The 18,675-nt window shown below is 41.0% G+C and overlaps 1 protein-coding gene across 5 annotated transcripts in view; it reads right to left on the bottom strand.

Moving 5' to 3' along the window:
- Positions 1–17,409, bottom strand: part of LOC111141376 (staufen double-stranded RNA binding protein 1) — a 56,256-nt gene extending 38,847 nt beyond the window's left edge. For all 5 annotated transcript variants that reach the window (XM_022493870.1, XM_022493871.1, XM_022493874.1 and 2 more), the window contains exons 1-2: positions 17,337–17,409; positions 6,820–6,890 (exon numbers count right to left, since the gene is read on the bottom strand). The gene's annotated coding sequence lies outside the window, so the exon portion shown is untranslated. The remainder of the gene's footprint in view (positions 1–6,819; positions 6,891–17,336) is intronic.
- Between the last annotated feature and the right edge of the window lie 1,266 nt (positions 17,410–18,675).

Genomic DNA, 18,675 nt, shown 5'->3' with positions numbered 1-18,675 from the left:
CAAAATGGCCAATTAAAAAAATAGGAAGAGGCTTTCCATACTACGTGGGATACAGTAAAGATTGCTGGCCTCGAAAGTATCAGAAGCTGAAAGCGCACTGGATTCCTGAGACCATTAATGGGTGAATGTCACCACTGCTTCCACCACAGGGCCATGTGCTCAGACTGGCACCCTTACAGCTTTCCTTTCGGCTGACTAAAGAAAGACATTTCTCACTTTTGTTGTTTCTTTTTCCTTATGACAGTAAAAGATCCTTTTCCTATGAGGTTTGTTGAGATGCTCTCATTAGTTACATGCCCCAAACAAAATTTGCATCTACATCAACATGCAGGATCCTGAGAAATTATTTGAATAGTAAAGAACATTCTACAGTGTTTTTATGATTAAAAGCCAAAGTGGAGAAGATGAAGAAGAGAGGAACAGATTTGACTGGTATTTTCACTGGTGCGGCTGGGGAGTGGAACCCGGGGAGCAGAGGAGACGGTTTACTTCATCTTCTAAGTTCCAAAGGCATTATTTCTAAATACACTTAAATTTCTTCATAAGTCAAAAATAAGGACAATTCTGCTTATGTTCAGGGTCATCCTTCAAAAAGCTGAAAATGTTTAAGCAAGTCAAGAGTACCCCCAAAATAACCAATAGCAACTAAGAGTAGAGAAAGATAACCAAAACAGAAACCAGCAAACAAATCAGAAGTTCTATGACAGGGCCGCCTGGGTGGCTAAGGCATTAAGCGCCTGCCTTTGGCTCAGGTCATGATCCCAGGGTCCTGGGATCGAACCCCACATCGGGCTCCCTGCTCAGCGGGAAGCCTGCTTTTCCCTCTCCCAATCCCCCTGCTTGTGTTCTCTCTCTCACTGTGTCTCTCCCTGTCAAATAAATAAATAAAATCCCAAAAGAAAAAAAAAGTTCTATGACAGAGTAACTGTTACTTAATTTTTGAAAAAGTCTCGGAATAATTTTTAATTAAAGCTGGACCTTTAGAAAGAGATGAACGACCAGAGCAATTCAGCTGCTTGGGGAGTTCTGGCACACTTTCTCTTGCTGAGAGCAAAAAGCACTGCAAAACTACAAACAACAACAACCCAAACACCTCAGCTCAAAGATGACTTTGGCTAGAGAGACAGAGAATCGCCTTATTCAGCAAAATCCCCCACACCGCAGTTGTTCCTTGTTCACTTCTGGAGTCAACACAAAGGAACAAAGGAGATCCACTAAAGACTAGGTAACTGCCCTGGTGGACAAGTTGCCAACATCAGGAAACAACCCCAGAACCATCCAGAAATCAGCTAGGACCTTGTTCATTGTTTTGATGTCCTTCAGCTGCCAAAATAGAAATATTTCTCTCTCAATGGCCCCCAACACCTCCTGTACTCCCTCCTCCCTCTCTTTCTAAACTCTGTCTTGAGGGCATTTTTCTACCAAAAAAAAAATCATTTACAGTGTACTCACAACTTCACATCACCAACCACTAGTCGCAAGTCAAAAAATAAGCCAAAAATAAAGTGTCTGCCCCCAGGGCCTACCTGCATCCCTGAAGCAGCAACCCAATCCTGCCCTGGGTGGCTCTTAGAGTATGAGACTGAATGAATGAACTAAATTTAGAAAGGGTGGGGCTCAAAGAGATCTTTTTTGGCTAATGCTGCCTACAGCAGGCCCACAGCCAGCATTTCCAGTCACAGACATAAATACACAGATTTTCCAGAAGCTGAAAAGGGTACAAATGGCCTTTAATTAAGACTGCCCCAAAAATGTTACCTTCAGTTCACCTGGAGTTATGTCTGTATAACTAACTGAAACAATTAGTTCAAAACTGCAAGTAAAGATTTTCTAAAACCCTAATAAGGCTGTACAGGTCTTTAAATCGCTAATGCTCACCATAACCAACACCCAAATTCAACAAACAGTACCCATTAGCACATGAGTGCTCCCATGTGTCTTTAAGCCTGAAAAGAAGCTACTGCAGTGGTTCTAAAGAGGGGACAATTCAGTTCTTCAACGACTGCTCTGGATACATTACTTGGTTGTTGCCAACTGGAGGATGGGAGGCAGGAGTTACTGCTCCCTGTGGACAGAGGAGCTACGGATGCTGTTTCAAGTACACATATACAAACCCACAAAATAAGATCTCACTAATAAGTAGCTTATATTCTTAGGAAAAGAAAATCCCCTTTTTATTTCAAAAGGCTGTAAAAAACTGGGGCTATTATTTTACCCAAACAGATGCTCTTCTCCCAAAGAGAAGCCAGGCAGTTAATATAGTTATAAATGGGATAAAATATATTATTTACCCACATAACTTGAATAACAAATAAAGCTTCTCACTACTGCTATTTATAGAGTGCAGAGCAACATTCAGGGGAATCAGGGAATTCTGGAGATCCTACTTCTGTACAAATTTAGCACCTGTTGCTCAACAGTATTACCCTGTCCTGAAGATTAAATCCTTACCTGAAAACGTGTCTTTTCTTCTGAGGTTATCTTTAAGGACTACTTGCCACCAGATAAGTTAGGGACTCCAAAGAGATTAAAATGATTTATCAGTCTTCTTATAAATGAACAGTATTTTACACACAGTAAAATTAGGTGGAAAACTGAAAACACAAAGACCAGCTTTCCTTAGCAGTGGAAACAACTTTAACTGTTAAGCCTGTGTTGTGCTGCTATCTCCCTGCCTCCTGCCTCCAGCACAGTCGAGAGGGCTTTTGGTTTCTCTTATCTCTAGAGCTTTAGAAACCAACCTAGGAAAACATGTTCATCTTATTCTCAAATCCTCATATTTACATAGCATATATAAGCACTGGAACACAGAGGTGAGAGGACAGAGTTACAAATATATATATATATATATTTGTGTGTGTGTGTGTATATATATATATATATATATTTACATACACTTTTTTTTTTCTTTTTAAAGACTCCTAATTCCAAGTCCCAAGTTTGGCTTGGTGACACAAAAATCTTCTCATAAAAACAGTCTCACTTTGGCTAGCAGCTTCTGTTTCACAAGCGTCACATACTTTTTAATGAGTTGTGGGAAGGGGAATATGGACACATGAATTCTACAAAAGCACTTTTTTTTAAGGTATTTTCTATGCCTAGCATGGAGCCCAGTGTGGGACTCAAACTCATGACCCTGAGTTCAAGACCTGAGCTGAGATCGAGTCGAATGCTTAGCTAAATGAGCCACCCAGGCACCCCTAAGCATTTTAAAAATTATACATAATGTGTTAAAAAATGATCAGGCACAGGCGTGTCTGGGTGGCTTGGTCGACTAAGTGTCTAACTCTTGATTTTGGCTCAGGTCATAATCTCAGGGTGGTGAGATCAAGCCCCACGTGGGCTCCGCACCGGACATGGAGCCTGGTTGGGATGCTCTCTCCCTCTCCCCACTCTTGAGAGGGCTTGCTGTCTCCCTCTCTCTCCAGAAAAGATAATCAGCAAAAGTGATGAGACACAAATGCAAGTTTCTCACTCGGCGGTGATCTACCAAGACTAGGGCATACTGAGTACCCCATTTGAGTGATCTGTTTAATAAACAAAAAGATAGATTCTTCTAGAAATAGTTTACAGAACTATCTGCAAGAGTGCTTAGTCTTATTCACTTTCAGCTAACAGATGTTAAATCTCTGTAATATGAAACAACTACTTCAGCAATTATGGAAAAACATCATTTTTAGTATCTAATTTGTAACTAGAGTAATACATGACTTATAATAAAGTAGCTATACTTTTGTGTTCAGCACATCATTCCCCTTTGCAGTAAGTGATGATATGTTAGAAAGAGAAAGAAAGAAAGAAAGAAAGAAAGAAAGAAAGAAAGAAAAGAAAAGAAAAAGAAAAAAAGGAGAAAAGAAGTCACCCCAATTCTGGACAAGCTAAGATAGCCACAAACATTGTCCTCCATCAAATCTTATGCAGCATGGGTACACAGACACAAGAGCACTCTAGTTCCTTGCCAGGATAAAGCATCAGCTGTATGAACAGCAATTTCAGGACAGTATATTCATTCAACATTCAACAAAAATTTATTAAGCATCTACTTCGGGACGCCTGGGTGGCTCAATTGGTTGGACGACTGCCTTCGGCTCAGGTCATGATCCCGGAGTCCCGGGATCGAGTCCCGCATCGGGCTCCCAGCTCCATGGGGAGTCTGCTTCTCCCTCTGACCTTCTCCTCGCTCATGCTCTCTCTCACTGTCTCTCTCTCAAATAAATAAATAAAATCTTTAATAAAAAAAAATTTAAAAAAGGGGCGCCTGGGTGGCTCAGTGGGTTAAGCCGCTGCCTTCGGCTCAGGTCATGATCTCAGGGTCCTGGGATCGAGTCCCGCATGGGGCTCTCTGCTCAGCGGGGAGCCTGCTTCCCTCTCTCTCTCTGCCTGCCTCTCTGTCTACTTGTGATCTCTGTCAAATAAATAAATAAAATCTTTAAAATAAATAAATAAATAAAAATTAAAAAAAAGCATCTACTTCATGTGAAACCTCATATGGCATATTATACATTCTCAAGCGCTAGAAAAAATCTGTTTGTTAAACTTCTCCTCAAAGACACAAAAAGAGATCTGTAAGCAACCAAATGTAAAGCTATTAATCTGTTCTCTAGGTTTCAAGAGGCTCCACTCTCAGAGAAACTTTGCCACCAACAATAAAAAAGCTAAGGAATAAACCATATTTCCTATAATAGCCTTGGAATACACCTAAAATGCCCACATCATTCCTTTACATTCAACAGTTATTTCTAAGACCCTTTTTGGACGTATATTTCTGGTTGCAATGTGGTTTTATGTTTTCTACAATCAAACTCACCCCGCGCCCACAATCACCACCACACCTCCCTACCTTCACCCCCGCCCAGCACCCATCATCCTGGCTCTGATCCCCAGAACAGCAATTCATTGACTCCAAACATTATCTAAACACCCATAAGCGGGGCAGCCACAAATAGAGAAACATGGCAATCACTATACTCCTACATAACCATTTCCAAATAACAATGGCAATGTCAAGCAAATAATATCCAACAGCAAGCGCATACATAAAATTACCCAAAAATAAAAAAGGTTTTTTAAAAAGAAATCTGGTCAAACTTCTTAAGAGGAGAGAAAAGCAAAACAAAAAGATCACTATGTACTTGGTGTTCAAAAGAAAGACAGGACAAGTAGCCCTGAGGAGGCACAATCACTTGTAAGACAATAAAATCATCCAAAAATAATGCCTGGAAACAACCCAGGCTGCTTGAGATCTTTGCATCCAAGTGACTCAATGTGGCCCCTGTCTCACACTTGGCTCGGTGCCAAGTGGGCAATGGAATATTTTCTTTCCACACAAATGGAACCACTGGGTGGTCCATTTAAAGAAACACTTCCTAAAAGAGAATTCATTATTAATTGTTCATCCTGGAAAAACCACCATACCAAACTGTACACTAAAGTGAAAAAAACTTCACCTCTGCAGCCTAATGAGCTGCAAACCTTACTTTCTTTTCTAGCATTGCAACCTTACCAAGCTCTCTTCTTCCATTCCCTAGGAGGAAATCTTAAAAATAACTAAAGTCAAACACGTATTATTTTTTGCAAACATGGAAGTGTTTTTAAAATCTAAACTTATAAAAACACAGAGAAATATCTTAAACCAACTAAAATGAGTGACTATTCGTAGCAGCACTGTGTAACCGATTCTTAAATAAGAAGGGGCTTAGTTCAACGTAACAGTTAACTGGCGTTTCTTTCCAGAAAAGGGAAATTGTACTCTGTAACCATGTGCCATCTACCTAGAAACACAACTGCATTTACCATCATCTTCATGCAAAACAGACTAGAGCCAAGACCCAGTTTCTAAGAAACCAGCCTTGCTGCTAAGTAGCATCCAACAATGTTAAATCAGATCAACCTTCTGAGTTGTGGCTTTTAGTTCTACTCCCAAACCAGACAGCAATTATCCATCCAATTCTTGGCAGTCCACTGCCTGGTGCCTCAGTTTCCCCAGAACACTCTGTAAAAGGCTGTAAGGCAAAGCCTCAGCTGTAGCAGTCGCAGAGCTAAAATAGTGAAGAAATCCTGAGGCATGGTATGGTAACAGTTTAGTCCTTTGAAAAGAAAAGCACTAAATAAACCTAGTGTAAACCCATTCATTGAGGCTGGTACAACTTCTCTGATTCCTTATGCTTCAGTTTCCTCATTCCCAAAGAAAGTTGGGTTTGAGCTGTCCACTACTCACTACCTCCGTGATGGTATGGTGCTGTGCTTTCAGCTCTCAGAGGGGATGTACTAAGACACAAGGCAGGACTGGCAGATGCAGTGTATTCTGCAGTGCCTTGTGTAAAACTGCAAAACCCTCAACTCTTAAAAAACTTTTGGTCTAGATGATCACAAGCAGCCAGCAGTAAATGGAACTGATTCATAACCCTATCTCATGACAGAAAACAATGTTGGATTATTTCCACAAGTTTGAAAACCAAGTTTCACATAAACAATCTGAGAAATCAAAGGCAACCTACAAAAGCTGCTGTGAGCAAGATACTTACCAACGAAGTTATGTCTAATGACAACTCTAGTGGCCAATTTTCACGTCTCGACATTTCAAGTACACGGCAGTGCTGGCTAAAGGGTTTTACATTCTTGCCAACAACCTTCCTTCCCTGCATTTACTTTCTAATTAAATCTCAAGAGTAAAAAGAAATTCAGACTGCATACAATTTCTTCTAGTTCTCTAACATTCCAGCCAGAAGTAAAAGTCATTTTCCATACATGTCATTCAAGAATTCAAAAATATCACAGATTATGAACAGGTCTGAAATTACAGAGCCAAATTATGTGTACCTTAAAAAGAAGTGCTCCAGGAATAATGCTGTTTTGGTTCAGTTCTGAGAGGTTATGTGGTTAGGAAACTCCTAGAAAATAAGAAACAATAATTTACTAGAGTAGATAATTTCTGACAATGAAGATATATACTGCTCAAGTTTTGGGGAAACCTAAGCTTTACAAGTAGGGAGGTTTCTGAAAACACGCTGTCATGGCTTGAAGCAGCACACTGTAGGATCCACGTAAGACACAAATGCCTGGGAACTGGGTAGAGTACTTGTGGAGATATGGCCACAAAAGAGAGATGAATACCCTGAAACTAATTTTAAAGAAAGAAACTGGGCATCATACACGGTCTGATCACACAAGTGGTTTTTAAACTTATATGGTTTTTCCCTCATTTAACTACCAGTTAAATATTTTATTCATAAATGTCCTTACCATATACTTGGTCATGCAAATACAACTGCATGGGAAAATTTACACAGTATAAAATTTACATTTATATTTATATTTATAAAATTTATAGTATAAAAATGTACTTTATACACAAACATTCTTATATTAAATTACGAAATACAAAAAGCACATTACCTCTAGTAAATCCAAACCATAATCATTCTTTAGAACTGGATTTCAGGCGACATTAGAGTTTAATTCTCAAACTCTCAGATCTGATTTATCTAGAGTTATCTTCCTTTTCAAAGGGTAGTACAGGTGATCCTTGAACAACGCAGGGGTTAGAGGTGCTAACCCCCCGACCCCACACAGGCAAAAATCCATGTATAACTTTTCACTCCCCAAAGACTTCATCACCTATAGCCTAGCTGGCAACCGGAAGCCTCATCAATAACATAAACAGTCGATTAACACACATTTTACGTTATATGTATTACATACAATACTCTTTCAATAAAACTAGAAAAAAGAAAATATTAACAAAATCACAAAGAGAAAATACATATACAATACTGACTGTATTTATAAAAGAAGTCCGCATATAAATGGGTACATGCAATTCAAACCCACGTAGCTCACAGGTCTACTGTAGTCACTGTAGTCAGTAATAACAAAGACGATTCGTTACCTTGAGATGCCTTTTGCATTTTTAACAACATAATTTCACTTATTTCAATTTCTTACTGTTACTGTGATTTAGAAGGTAAAAGTAGCTGTTCACTGTCCAAACAATTTCAGAAATAAAACAATAAACTCTAATTTGCTTTATGGTATTTTGAACTCAAGTCCTCCTTGTAAACAGTACACTAATAACTTCCCAGTCTAGAAGTCTGTTGCTCCGTAATCTCACCCACTCACAAGACTAGCATGAATGGAAACTGGAAAAGGCCTCTGAGCAGCCCAAAGACATTTCTAAGACCATCCAGGGCAGCTCATGCCTTCGACTCTTGGGGGCTTCTGTCAATTTAAGTCCCTCTGTGCTGAACAATTACAGAAGGTTTGGGTAGCTATGTTTTTTTAGCCCAACCCAGAGGCTTAAAAAATTATAATATAATAAATAAATAAATAAGAACGGAAAAAGGGAGCTGCTCAAGTCAGACAACGACAACAGTAAGAAACAACCACCAACAACTTTACAGCGAAGGAAAAAGGAGGAGAGGGAGAAATACAGCAGCTTGTAACCACCTGGATTTTAGACATCTTCACACAAAACAAGGATAGCTGACACTCATATACACATTCACATTCCCGTGACCCCGCAGTTTCTGAAACCCCCCGACCATTTTCAAATGATAATCTAAAGCCATCATGATTATTACCAGTGTAGCTACATAGCACTTACTTTCTCCAAGCAGTGGTAAAGACATATTGGGGGTTAAGCCTAACTCCCTTACTTTCCCACTCAAGAAAACATACTAGAATGCAAAAGATGAATTACATTCATTGCTGTAGTCATTCAACAAATAATTTCTGAACCTACTACTTGCAGGCAGTATTTTAGACACTAGGGAGAATGCAGTGCACAAGTAAGATACAGTCCCTGTCCTTGCGGAATTCACGCTAATACAAGAATAACCTTGAACCTAACACAAATTTAAGTAAATAATTCACAGTGGCATTTTAACTCACAGTAACAAATCATTTATAATACACATCCCCTCATAACTAAAGACACATAAGAAGAGAAAGACCCCTTGGTTGCAAAATGCTGATTTAGGATAAGGGCAAACCAGCTAGCATGGGGCTGTTTGGTTATGGTGGAGAAAAGCCTTGGCTGGAGATCTTAGTTTGGGTCCAACTCTGGTGCTGAGCTGAATAATAAATGCTTTATTTAATATGTTAAGAGGCTTCAACCTTTTATTGTATTAAATGGAGTCACTGCCACCAGTTTCATATGATTAATAAAATATTAACTGTACTGCTTGAATGGATTAGCTGGTAATACAGGTGAAATGCTTGCAAAGCTGAGTATTTCATATCAAAGTTAGCTGTTAGACGTCACTTTCTTAGGGTATACTATAACTGGTTTTATAAAATGACATAAATCATGTCCAAAACACACTATTTAAGAAAGAAAAAACAGCAAAATTAGGAAGAACTTTATCCAAAAAAATGTTTACTTCATTCTTTTTTTATGTTTGGTGCTTAAACAGGTAAATTCTGATAATAGGGAAATCAGTACCCAGCAGTAGTTATGCTCTAAATGTTCCAGACTGTAGGGGCGCCTGGGTGGCTCAGTGGGTTAAAGCCTCTGCCTTTGGCTCAGGTCATGACCCCAGAGTCCTGGGATAGAGCTCCACATCGGGCTCTCTGCTCAGCAGGGAGCCTGCTTCCTCCTCTCTCTCTCTGCCTGCCTCTCTGCCTACTTGTGATCTCTGTCTGTCAAATAAATAAATAAAATCTTTAATAAAAAAAAAATGTTCCAGACTGTAAAGGTTCACTATACTACAAACAAAAAGGGAATTTATTTACCTAATTCTATTTGACTGTCATCTAGGTGAAGGGTCAAAGAGCTTCAATGAGCAGGTTGGTTAAATTGTACAACAAAGAACATAAGCCTGCAGGCATAATCAGACTTATCATTACATATAAATTATCTTCTTTCTGACAGAGGAAAGGACTGCCTAGCATTTTGTACAAAATCACAATGGCATCAGCAGACAATGGCCCTGTTTGTATCAGGGTGGAATCTGCAACACTAGAAAATTCATGCCTCAGTTAATTTTAATCTATAGGAAGTATGGACTTCAAAAAGTAAAACTGTGAGAGAATCAGCCAAGATCTGGTTAGATCACAAAGCTCGTGCCTGAGGGCAGCCAATATAGACAATATAAGAAGCAGAATGTGCTCACTTCATCCCCAGAAAAGACATATTTCCGACACCTTTTCATGGTTAATGAAATGTAGGTATGTATGTCATTACAGACTACACAGTCACCTCCATTAAGGTTAAAACACAGAATGGAAACTTACACACCATCTCATGAAAACCCCAAATCCAATGGGCGGGTTTAATTTCACTGATCTAGCCTTTTATTTATTTTGGGTTTTTTTTTTTTTTTTAGATTTTATTCATGAATAAATGAATAAATGATATGAATATCAATTTTATTCATTTATTTGAGAGAGAGAGAGAGCGCGCACGCTCATGAGCACGAGAGGGGGAAGGTCAGAGGGAGAAGCAGATCCCCCGCCAAGCAAAGAGCCTGATGCAGGATTTGATCCCAGGACTCCAGGATCATGGCCTGAACTGAAGGCAGTCGCTCAACCAATTGAGCCACCCAGGCACCCCTTTTATTTGTTTTGTTTTTTTTTTTTATTTTTATTTTTTAAAGATTTTTATGTATTTGACAGAGAGAGACAGCCGGAGAGGGAACACGAGCAGGAGGAGTGGGAGAGGGAGAAGCAGGCTTCTGGCAGAGCAGGGAGCTCGACATGGGGCTCGATCCCAGGACCCTGGGATCATGACCTGAGCTGAAGGCAGACACTTAACGAATGAACCACCCAGGTGCCCCCACTGATCTAACCTTTTAAAACTAGCCATTAAGAGAGGACTGCTGCCTGGGTGGAGAACCAAAGAGGCTTCCTATTCAGGTGAGCACTGATTCAAAGAAAGCAAAAAAGAAAATGTTCAGGAGGCAGTTTAATACCAAACAGAAAGTTACATGAAATATTTCCAATATCACCGGCCAGCAAATGGATGTCAGACACAGCTGGGAGGCAAAGAGGGCAACAACCACGGAGTCCTATAAAGTTAATTGGAAGTTTAGTGAATGCATATCCAACAGTGGAATATTAAAATTCTGAAGAAACTAATTTTCTTAACAACCTTGTATATAGTTCATAAATCATTTTTAACAAACTTCATGAAGAATTATAGCAATAATTTAGGGGAGAGCCTCCTACAACACACAGGTTAATGAAGTATCCTCCTCCCCATTTACTTCTAAATAGTTCCCCCCCCCCAAAAAAACCTTTGAATCAACCTACAAGTTTTAATGTGGCTGTAGCAATCACAACAAAAGTACACTGTTAAGTCTATTTCAAGGGAATGATGAGTAGAGTTCATTTTAAAAACTGAGTATTACTGAAATAGACTTTTTTTCAAATTGGTCTGAAGTTCTAGTAAACAAAAAATTATCCTAGCTAAGATGAAGCACTGGTGACACACAGAAAAAAATGCCCTAGACAAAAAGCATCCGAGCATAATTAGAGACGAAGTATGGTTCAGTGGAAAGAGCTCAGGACCCCACTCCAGTTACCTGGTCTCTCAGACACGCCTCAGTATCCACGGCCACTATGAACTGTCATCTACAGAGACATTTTCCAGTATCAGAAACACAACATAAAGCGTCTACTTCAACTCTTAGCACCAAGGAAGAGCTCACTGAACAGCAGCTTTTACATCATTAGATAAATTCAATCTGACCCTTCAGATTCCTTTCCTGCATCAAGTAACCCTCACCCTGTAATCCTAACCTACCTAGCACATGTTAAGAGCTCAATAAATAGTAGCAAGTATTATTATCCAGCAAATTTACTAATCCTGTCCTCAGCCACATAAACATCTATAAATATAAACTTATAGCTACACACCACTTGTAAAAAACATTTTAAATGGGAACAGAGAACATGCTAAAATCAACCCACTCACTGGGCAACCAGTTCCAAAGCTGTATCAACTACAGAGACAATCTAACGAACAGTTTCCATTTAGGCAAAGACCCCAGGACAATTAAATTTTTTTTAGAGTTTGTAGTCTGGTAGACATAACAAAAATCTTCAGAACAGTTACCACCTCTGTATCATATTATAATAAAATAGCCTGGTTTGCTTCATTACTATTATAAACTCACAAAGTCATCACACTTTCCCTCTATATTAGATTCCAGATTAAACAGAAGCAGATGGGCTACAAATTTAATATTCATAAGACTAATTTTTAATCGAAAGCAAATACTTTCTTGGATAGATTTTCCTACTTTTGCTTTCAGTAAATATACTTTGAAGGAATCCCCTGAAAATACTCCTTTAACAAATAAATCAACATTCCAGAAAATATAAATTAAGTCTGCAGGGAATTTGTTTCTATTTCCTCTTATCTAGAGAATATAAATTGCTTTTACATCAACCTTATTCACTACTTTGGGAATGTACATATTTAAAAAATTAAGCTCTTTGCAGTAATTTCCTCATTTTATCATTTTTTTAAGTAACAATTTTCTTTGGTAAGGTTTTCTAGTTCAGAGCATTTAACTGTCAGCAAAACAGATCTCCAAGCCAACCATCCAGTAGTATTTGTTAAGATCAACATAGCTATAGATTTGTAATCCTATTATCTCCTTAGTAGGTGAGAACAAAGGATTTGGCCAACATTATTCGAGCTTTGTAATACCTGATTTATACATAAGCTCACCCTGTTGCAAAAATTCATTAAACATTTCTTCAAAAAAGCAAAAAGTTCTGGAGTCAAAGCAAAATTGGAAACAAAAATCCACAAAGCCCTTGGTTTTTAAAGGTCTAGGAACACCTTACAGAGCTGCCTCAATTTAAAATTCACTGTGGTGGCTATGTATGCTCAAGTATTTAGTGTGCTGATGCTGCAATTTATTTTGAAACGTACTGAAAAATAAAATGGATTAATGAATTCAAAGAGACAGACAAATGGAACAGACGTGATAAAACAAAGTCAAATGTCAATGGCAGAAAGCAGGTGGTAAAGAGGCATATTGTTAAATTCTTTAAACTTTGTTATATGTTTGAAAATTTTCATAATAAAATGTCAGAGAAAAATAAGGATAGCAAACAACATGTCTTCTAGTTCAATCTCTAACTCGTAAATTATACTTTAAGGAACGGCATAAATGCTTAATCTTGATTTTAATAAAATTTTATTTAAGGAAAAGCTCAGTGAAAATTATACCAGAAGCATGTTAGCTACAAAGGTCTCAGTCACCAAAAGTTTCAATTTAAAACAACCTGTTACAGGTTTAGAGTGAACCAAAAGGTATAGTGTGAAACAAAAATCTGTCATAAAATTCTCTAGGGGCACCTGGGTGGCTCAGTGGGTTAAAGCCTCTGCCTTTGGCTCAGGTCATGATCCCAGAGTGCTGGGATCGAGCTCCACATTGAGCTCTACATTGGGCTTTCTGCTCCACGGGGAGCCCACTTCCTCTTCTCTCTCTCTGCCTGCCTCTCTGCCTGCTTGTGATCTCTGTCTGTCAAATAAATAAATAAAATCTTAAAAAAAAAAAAAAATCCTCTAAACATTTCTGAACGCTCCAGAATCCCATTCTGAGAGAAAGAAAGCAACCTCAAAAGCTCTCATTTGAGGGGGAAGAATTTACATTTCCCCAAACTGAGCACTTCTGGGCCACTAAATATGACAGCCAGTAAGACAATCCAGTGTGGAGGCTCATAAAAACAAGGTCCCTGGAATTGACTTATGACATCCAACGAAAAGATGCCTTTTTCATGAAAGTTTCATTTTTATGCTGGTGAATTTCACTTTCATTCCATCCAGTAAAAGGGCAAAAGAGAGAAAGTTGCCCTGCAAGCTGAGAGCTACTCTGTGCTTCCTATATTAAGTATCTTCATTGTCTTACTGAGGGGAGACTGGATGAAACAGCACAGTATAGGCCACCGTTTAACGATTACACTCAGAATAATGTTAATGGATAAGACTTCAGAAACGAGGGGGGAAAGTTCTATGAGTCACACTCATTTCTAAACTTAAAATAATCTGTATATAAATGGGTTTTCTGGCTGGATCTTAAAAGAGAGCAATTTAGTCTGAACAAACTGTATTTATTGTAACAATTCCAAATACTTAAAAAGTTTGACTTTAAGCCTCCTGGGAAGCACAAGCATTTTTTTAAATAAAGCACATTTTGTGGTCTTTCTTAGATACCAGATTTTTTTTTTCTAATTTTAAGAGGTATGCACATCCCTCTCCAAATCCCAGATTGTAGTAAGTAAAACACAACATACGTTTTCACTACACCTGATCAAGCACAAAAGTAACCCTACAATTGAAATTACAATAATCTAAAAGCAAATTACAGTTGTCGAAAAGATGTAAACAGTCCATGACCAACAATCTGAAAATTAAGTAACAGTGACAAATGTAATACTCCTCTCAACTTCAACTCTAGCAGAAATCTATTTTCAGACAAGAAAGAAAAACATGAGCATCTAGGCTCTGAAATTCATTCATACTTACTAAACATAATTCTACAAAAGAGTTTTGAAATCAAATACCCTTTACTTAATTCTTTTTTTTTTTTTTAAAGATTTTATTTATTTATTTGTCAGAGAGAGAGAGAGAGGGAGAGAGAGCAAGCATAGGCAGACAGAGCAAGAACGGCAGGCAGAGGCAGAGGGAGAAGCAGGCTCCCTGCTGAGCAAGGAGCCCGATGTGGGACTCGATCCCAGGACACTGGGATCATGACCTGAGCCGAAGGCAGCTGCTTAACCAACTGAGCCACCCAGGCGTCCCCCTTTACTTAATTCTTAACCTAACGTGATAGCAGCATATTTACATAAACTTTGAAAGTTTCATTAAGAACTATTAACTGGAGTTTAACTTTGACACACAGTTATTCTCCATTGTAAGTGGTTTAACAGGTAGGTCTCCACCAAAACAGGTTTAGGGACATCTGTATTTCTGATTCCTTTTCGGTTATAGCCACTAACAGCTCAAGAACTGTTGCTTTTGTACACAAAAAAAGCAAGGCAATATTCTGGACATGACTGAGTGGGATAAGCACTGAACCAAGAGCTAATGCGGCAGCTCATTTTTTTTTCTGCTGTAGAATAATCATGTGTAAACAGAGATGAGAAGACCAATAAACAAAATGAGAACTATGATTCCACTAAAAGTAAATTTGGGACCTATTAACAGTCTGGGATAACCTTGTAAAATTATATGATGTTTAGGATTTGTTTCAAAATAACCCAGTTTCGGGTAGGAGGTACCTCATGAAACAAGATGACCTTGGCTACAAGTTAATTATTGTCAAAGCTAAGTGACCAATACATGGGGCTTCTCTACAGTTATGCAATTTTTCCATGTTTTCCGTAATAAAAGTTTTTTTTTTTAAGTTATCGACTGCAATATTAAAACATCATTTCCCCAACACTACAATTTTCGGTGTGGCAGAAGACATGCGTGTTGTACAGCTATTTCTTAGGCGTTTTTGAAGAGTCAGCCAAACAAAGATTTTCAACTAGAAATGACGGTAACACTGTCAGAAAGTTATAGGAAAATGTCAAAAACTGAGAGTCCACTTCACATTACATGTTACTGAGGAACAGGTGTAAATCGAAACAGCTTTAAATTCAGTAAAGAAATTTACTACCTGAAACAACTCTCCCATACAGGAGGATCATTCAGTTGAACACACACACACACACACACACACACTAATTTTTTGTAAATCTGTTGAAACACACACACACACACACACACACACACTAATTTTTTGTAAATCTGGTCCCCCATGAGTTGCATTTCCTTAAGGAAAGGTACACACATACAACTAAGTAAAAAATTAAAAGAAACTCAGTATCTTTAAATAAAGTTGCTGTTTTAAAAATCCCACCTGTCACCAGGAGAACAGAAACTGCTCCCTCTACAATCCAACTGTATTTTTAGTTTTTACTTCAACAAGCAGCAAAGTAATTTATATTTGGTAAGCACACTGATTCCTGAAAGGCCAAGATCAATCAAAAACCCGGATTAACTCTCTTTCCACCACCCTCTAAACAATTAAAGCTACAAGCAGAAGGGAAAGTGACCTTAAAAACGTCCCCACAGCCAGAGAACAGAGGCAGAACAGACTGAAGCACACATCTTCACCGGAACAGAAGAAAACTTCCACATAAGCAATACTGCAACACGGAGGTGGGGCAAGGGCTTAAAAGGAAACTCGGCCAACAGGGACGGAGGGAATAAAAGCAAAGCTGCAGTGAAAAAAAGTTAGAAGTTAGAGATAGAAGAAGTTAGAGCAAAAAGGACAGACATATTTTTTGCCAGCTTCATACACCGCCCCCTCCAGAGCCTGACACCGAGCAAGTGCTCCAGAAAGGTTTGCTGAACTCAAGGAAAGCTTCTGCCAGCAACTTTCCCAGAAATGAAATGACAACAAGAAGCCGGATGATGGCAGGGGGAGGAAAAAAAAAAGAAAAAAAAAGGACAGGTTGCTCACACGGAGGGAGCTGGTGAAAATCTTGTAGCTGGCTCAGCGCAGGAGATGGAAATAAGAGCATCTTTTACAGACTGCCCACTTCCAGAGTGTCCCAATTAAACGGACGCCCCTTTCAGATGTTAACAACCCAAAACAAAGCCCGGCGCTGGCGGTGGGCGAGCTACGCATTTCTGTCTCAAAGAAAACCCAAACGGGTAGGTAGGTCAACTTCTATCCCACTTGACCCACTAAGTTATACCTTAATATCACGCTAATAAATTATGCAGACGGTTTATTGGGACACGCTGTGGGTCTGGCACTCTGATAAGCGCTTCACACGCCCCATTTCACGGAACCTTAACAGCCTGAAGAGGCAGGAACCGCATTAGCCCCCTTTTTTTTTTTTCCACCAAGACACAAAGAGTTTAAGTGACTTGCTTAAGGGAGTAGTGCGGGGATTTGTACCCGTGCTGGACACCTGGGCTGTGTTCGTAACCACTACGCTCCAGATGTGGCTGCGATATAGACGCTCCGGATATAAGGGACTCGCAGTGGGGACCCCCACGCCACCCCCCGCCCCAGGCATAACTTCGACACCCCCCCCCACGCACGAGGAGGAATTGGGAAAGGCGCCGTGGCACCTGTTTCCGGCCCCAGTAAGGGGTGGAGGAGCTGGAGCTCCCGGGTCCAGGCCGCGGGGCGCCCAAAGGCGGGGGGCGCGGGAGGACCCGCCTCCTCCGGGAAGGCCCCGCGGGCGGGACAGAGGCCCGGGGAAGAAGGCCAGGCGCGCGGGCCCGCCGAGGCCTAGGCCCCACCCGCCGCCCCCCTCCCCGCGGCCGCGGCGCCCGCGCGGGCCCCGCCAGGCCGGGCCCGGCCCGGTCGCCTCACCTGGCTGCTGCCCCGAGCTCGTCCCCCGGCCGGCGGTCCTGGGCGGTGACGGCGGCGGCGGGGGCGGCGAAGAGGGGAAGGAGGAAGGAAGAAGGGAGAGGAGGAAGGGAACGGCGGAGGGAAGAGGCGGAGTGGCCGCTGAGGAGGCGGGCGCCGCCGGGCCGGGGGGAGGGGGTCAGAGGAAGGGGGAGCCGAGCCAGACGCGGCGGCCGCGGGCGCAAACACTGAAGAGCCGCTCCGGCGCCCGCAGCCCGGCAGGAAGTGACGGGGGAGGGACCTGCGCCCGCCCCCGGCCCCCGCCCGCCTCCATGCCCGGCCCCACCCCCCACCCGCGGCCCGAACCACAAGTCCCGGCCGGCGCTGCGATGGCGCCTGCTCTCGCAAGGCACTCCGGGAGCCTGGCGGCCTGGAACCAGGTCTAGCCTAGGTCGCGTCGACCCGCCCTAGCCCCCCGGGCCTGCTGGGAGTTGTAGTTCTTCTGGGCGTTGAGAGCTACCCGGGGACCCGCAAAGAGGCTGAACGGGACTTCTTAAGTCCGCCCCCCTCCCGTCGTTCTTCCCGTTTTCCTTGCTGTCCTTCCTTTTTTCCCGCCTCCGTGCCTTCTTTCGCTCCTTCCCCTAGTTTCTTCTTCCGTGTTTATTAAATGCCTGCTATGTGCACGCTACTGCTCCGAGAGTTGAGAATATAGAAGTGAACAGACAAAAAAATCCCTGCCCTCATAGAGTTTATGTTCTAGTGAGGGTGAAGTACATAAATAAAATCAGTAATTTTTATAGTCAGTTTAAGGGCGAGAAGTGCCAGGTTGCTGTTTCTTTCACCCAGCTCTGGATAAACTTAGTGGTTTTAGCAGCACGCTTTAGGGGGGTGGGCTTTAATGGTGGAGAATTTTGGACCTCTAGAATCACACTCAGCAAAGAAAAATGCGCGCATTGTGGGAGGTCCCGGAAACAGTGACGGGAAGAGCTGTAGATGCCCAGGCGTTCCCTTTCCTGCTCACTCTGGGACTACCTCCCCAATCTTTAGAAATAGTTTTGTTTTTTCTCACTCTCCCTGCCTATTTTCTTTTTCAGTATCTTTCAACTAGCTATCGCTCTTTCTTGCCAAGGCAAGGCAGTTTAATTTGCCTAAGTTCATGATATGAGGTCCTGTGGCTGAAGGGGCCTCTCCAAACATGGCTTGGGACCTTGCTCCTGGCCCAGAGGACATTTTTCTCTGGACCAGTCCTCCTTACTCTGCGTCTTGTAAAATACAGTAAGATTGAACTTCAGGACATGAAAAACGGTCAAAGGACTTTCACTGTCCAGTTAATGCCAGTCCAAGACAGTGGTAAAGCAACAGT

Source organism: Enhydra lutris, unplaced genomic scaffold, assembly GCF_002288905.1.
Source record: "Enhydra lutris kenyoni isolate GAN:26980312 unplaced genomic scaffold, ASM228890v2 scaffoldscaffold6, whole genome shotgun sequence".
NCBI lineage: Eukaryota > Metazoa > Chordata > Mammalia > Carnivora > Mustelidae > Enhydra > Enhydra lutris.
This window is presented reverse-complemented; position numbering and strand designations above follow the sequence as displayed.